Raw genomic sequence first — 4,939 nt, 5'->3', positions numbered from 1 at the left:
GCTATTTCGGCGTCGCTTCTGCTGTTCTTCTATCAGGCGGAATAGCTGGCCTTGGTTTAAAGGCGCTCGCCGCGTCGGTGTCGCTTTGGTGGGCGGCTCCTCCACTGCTGCACCGTCACTTAGCTGGTCGCCTTGTACCGCTTGAAGATGAGAGCGTTTTGTGGCCGAAACAGCGGTGTCTTCCATAGTTGCATCTTTGACATTTTGTAGGGTGCTAGGTGCGTTCCTTGAGGTATCCTCCATTTCGACAGTAGGCGTCTTCTCCTGATTTTTATTCTGCTCCTGTTCGAGTTGAGGCAGTTCATCCTGCGAGGCCGTCGTCGCCACTGTGTGCTCATCGCTTGAAGGTTGCAGGTCTTTTGCAGCAGCAGGTGGTAAAACCCCTGCTTCCTTTGACGCTTCCTCAGCCTCCACCTCATCCATGACATGTTCAGCCAGCTCACTGTTCCTTGCCGGCCCGTCATGCTGGCGTACGTAGGAACACACTGGCTCTCATCATGCCCAAATCGCCGACAACGCGAACACCTAGGCACTCGACACTCGCTACGAATGTGGCCTTTCCCTTGACATCGCAGACAAAGGGGGGCCTCCCTGCGACTACTATAAGAGGTGGCTCACCTGCGATACGAATTTGGTGGGTAATGTCTTCAGCTGGAGACGCCTGTTTTCAGTTTTAGGCTCAACATTCTAGTGGTGGATCCCTTTTCGGTGACGCACTGAACACGCCACCTCTCTTTCGACGTCTCCGTCACTTCACCATATGGCCGGAAGGCCACCCGCACATCTTCGTCAGTCACATTGTGGAGAACCCAGTGCACCTTGACTCGGATTTCCTGCTTGTTGGGGTCGATAACGATGCACCGACGTTCCTTGACGGAAATGCTTTCCGCCGCGAGCACTTTCTGCATGGCCTCTGAACTCCTAAACGTAACAGCCCATACGTGATTCATTTGGAATGCTCCCAGGGCTACGACCTCAGGGAGCAAATCCAAACGGGCAAGGGCATCGCTGTAGTTCTCGACCCTATACGGCCGCGCCCGAACGTCGCCGTGCAAAAATACTGTGTTCAACACGATACGACCTGTAGGTAGGTGGGGCAGCATCACTTCGTATTCCTCGTTATCATGAACGGCAATCCTGTTTCCGCGGCTTGGCTGAGCCGCTAACACCGCTCCGGCGGCGCACATAATAGCACGTCCGTCACGCTCGGTGGCCGGAAGTGGAATCCCCCACCGACGCGCTTATACACAGCGGAATAGCCGGTTAACAGTGGAAGCAAGAGGAGACTTGAGGATTGATGACAAAGGCCAAGGGAGTAGTGTTGACTGTGCAGAGAAAATAATCAATGTAAAACAAATATTGAGCACTCGATGCATGAGGAGTCAAGTGACACTTCTCACCAACTCATTTAAAATGGGATACTAATAATTATATATTTCTATAGTATATTTTCAAGCATAACCACGTTGCTTCGGACTCAGTGCTTTCTACAAAATAAATATGCGTCGGCCGGGAATCGAACCCGGGCCACCCGCGTGGCAGGCGAGTATTCTACCACTGAACCACCGACGCGCTTATAAACAGCGGAATAGCCGGTTAACAGCGGAAGCAAGAGGAGACTTGAGGATTGATGGCAAAGGCCAAGGGAGTAGTGTTGACTGTGCAGAGAAAATAATCAATGTAAAACAAATATTGAGCACTCGATGCATGAGGAGTCAAGTGACACTTCTCACCAACTCATTTAAAATGGGATACTAATAATTATATATTTCTATAGTATATTTTCAAGCATAACCACGTTGCTTCGGACTCAGTGCTTTCTACAAAATAAATATGCGTCGGCCGGGAATCGAACCCGGGCCACCCGCGTGGCAGGCGAGTATTCTACCACTGAACCACCGACGCGCTTATAAACAGCGGAATAGCCGGTTAACAGCGGAAACAAGAGGAGACTTGAGGATTGATGGCAAAGGCCAAGGGAGTAGTGTTGACTGTGCAGAGAAAATAATCAATGTAAAACAAATATTGAGCACTCGATGCATGAGGAGCGAAGTGACACTTCTCACCAACTAATTTAAAATGGGATACTAATAATTATATATTTCCATAGTTTATTTTAGTGCATGACCACGTTGCTTCGGACTCAGTGTTTTCTACGAAATAAATATGCGTCGGCCGGGAATCGAACTCGGGCCACCCGCGTGGCAGGCGAGTATTCTACCACTGAACCAGCCACTTTTTCTTTTTTTTTTCTTTATTGCCGTGAAACACAAAAACAAAATACACATGATAAAACACGTCAACTACACTTGAGCTAACGCGTACGCGGCTAAAATCTTTTCAGGTTCACCAACTCATCAAATAGACATTGCCATTGTGGTGGATCCTGCTGCATCCTGAAAGATTCGCGTATATACACCGCACTTTCAATGAAGTTTTCACGCGCAGATCGTGTATTTATATCTGCGTGACGCACCTGCATTCGTGTTTTCCACAAACTATGGAGGCCAAGAAGCATAATTAAATCATAAGGTGCATCATGGTTCTGCACTGGTAGGAATCTGATACCGTACGGAGTTAGGGGAAGTTCCTTTTTAATTGTCCTTTGAAGGACGTCCCATAGAAAGACAGCATCCCAACACTGTAAGAAGACGTGTTCAATTGTCTTCGGTTTTTTGCACAACAGGAAATTCGTTGTCCATGGGACGAAGATACCTTTTTTCATTCAGCCAGGTTTTAACAGGGAGCGTATTAGAGTGAAGTTTGAAAAGGAACGTTTTAGCAGATGGCCTCAAGGGCATCTTCTTGACTCTTTTCAAAACGTCCTGCCCTGGGCCTCCACAGTGTAATGCCCGGTAAAAAGTCACCGGCAGCATCACGTCAATGAGATCTTTATACAGTTTTTTTTTTTTTGGAACATTGAAAAGGTAATCAAAAGAAAACCGCACTTCCAGCAACCTGCACGAAAAAACAACCTCGCGCAGGTAGCCAGTCACAGTACCAGGCATGCTTTCACATGACACTATCCATTCAGGGAGCAACCTCTGCAATCGCACTTGCATCACAGTTCTTAGAAATATATCTTTTTGTTCACGCAGGAATATAAATCGCGAAACCACTTGACGCAAGAACAAATGGACAAGGCCAAGCCCGCCCCTTTTAACAGAAATAAACAAATTCGTCCGGGCGGTTTTTTCCCATGTGGATGCCCAAATAAAAACAGCAAAAACGCGGTGCATTTTCTGAATTGAGGTTCGTGAGACACACAACACATTCATGAGGTACCACAGCCTCGAAATAAGAAAAACATTGCAAATAGAAGCGCGCGAAAACATTGAGAGTTGCCTTCCTTGCCACGCATCCGCTTTTTCTTTCGCCCTGGATGTTTCTTCCATCCAGTGCACGTTGGGATCTCGATAACAATCTAAAGGCACGCCTAGATATCGCGTTGGGAGAGCAGACCATCGCAGCTTACAGAAGAAATCAGGTGTCACGTCCCAATCACCGTGCCAAAACCCAGAGCTTTTCTCCCAATTGATCTTGCATCCGGTTTGATCACAAAATCTTTGGACGACACCCGTAACTTCACAGATGCTCTTTCTAGTTGCACAAAACACTGCTATGTCATCAGCATATGCTAGCATTTTCACGTGTGCTGATTGCAGCTTGAACCCTAAAATGCGATCGCTATCAATGATAGCCAAGCAAAGTGGCTCTAAATACAGTGCAAAAAGCAGGGGTGAGAGCGGGCAGCCCTGCCTTACCGATGAACGTACTGCGATGCTGTCAGTCAGTTCACCATTCACTATAATACGGGTCGTGCAGTTCGCGTAAGCCATTTTAACACCCTCCACTATGACTTTTCCAAGGTTAGAATGCTCCAAAATGGAAAAAAGAATTTCGTGGGAAACACGGTCAAAGGCTTTCGCCAAATCTAACTGCATCATGGCTATCTGACCACCGAGTGCATCAACACATTCTAGTACGGTTCTTGCGACATGTATATTCGTGGCAATGGATCGACCCTTGATGCCGCACGTTTGATGAGACCCAACCAATTCCTTTATTACGCTTTGCAGTTTTTTGCTAAAACCTTCATGTACACCTTGTAGTCAACATTGGTGAGGCTTATCGGTCGATATGACCCCACCAACTGTCGTTTCTCCGGATCCTCTGTCTTGGTTATTAGAACAATGTGCGATGTAGAGAAAGACAATGGAACAGCATTACGTTCGTAAGCTTCAGTGATTACATCGAGCATAAACTGAGCCGCATAGTGCTGAAACGTTTTATAGAAGACAGCGCTCAGACCATCGGGCCCAGGGGCTTTCCCAGGTGACAGGTCATCTATTGCAGATTCTATCTCCTGTAACGTTATCGGTGTTTCTAGGCGCGCTTTACTTTCGTCATCCAGTGCAGGCATCAGTCTTAGAAAGTCTGTTTGAAAGCCGCCTACAGTCTCAAGCTTAGCGCTAAGCAGTTCTTCGAAGTGCTCTGCTAACGCATGCTGAATATCTTTAGCATCTTCTGTGATATGGCCGCCATACCTTATACTCCTAATTTCTTTCTGGCAGGCGTATTTTTTCTCGTCTGCTAGGGCTCGTTTTGTCGGCACTTCTCCACCCCAAAGTTTTTCAGCCCTTGCACGTATGACAGCCGCTGTGTATCTTTCACTGTCGATTGTTTCCAACTCACTTTTTATCTCTCGTATTTTACTGGCGAAATGCCCTGGCACTGAACTTTCCATGCTCAAAAGAAAGTGGAGTTGTTCATTCAGTTCTTTTTATTTTTATTTCTCTTTATGCCGCACCTTACTGCTGTTTTCTATGGATTTCAATTTGACCCACTCTTTGAAGCTGTCCCATTCCTCTGCAAAACTTACTGGTCGCATAGCAAGACGATTTTCAAACTCGGTCTTAACTTCCGTAAGGAACTCTTC

The 4,939-nt window shown here is 46.9% G+C and overlaps 2 non-coding genes across 2 annotated transcripts; both read right to left on the bottom strand.

The window, feature by feature from the left end:
• Window positions 1-1,501: 1,501 nt before the first annotated feature.
• TRNAG-GCC (transfer RNA glycine (anticodon GCC)) lies at window positions 1,502-1,572 on the bottom strand. Its single transcript has one exon. It is a non-coding gene; the product is annotated as a tRNA-Gly (tRNA).
• A 262-nt stretch (window positions 1,573-1,834) lies between these two features.
• Window positions 1,835-1,905, bottom strand: TRNAG-GCC (transfer RNA glycine (anticodon GCC)). Its single transcript has one exon. It is a non-coding gene; the product is annotated as a tRNA-Gly (tRNA).
• Between the last annotated feature and the right edge of the window lie 3,034 nt (window positions 1,906-4,939).

Source organism: Amblyomma maculatum, chromosome 1, assembly GCF_055883805.1.
Source record: "Amblyomma maculatum isolate TAMU_Amacu chromosome 1, ASM5588380v1, whole genome shotgun sequence".
NCBI lineage: Eukaryota > Metazoa > Arthropoda > Arachnida > Ixodida > Ixodidae > Amblyomma > Amblyomma maculatum.
This window is presented reverse-complemented; position numbering and strand designations above follow the sequence as displayed.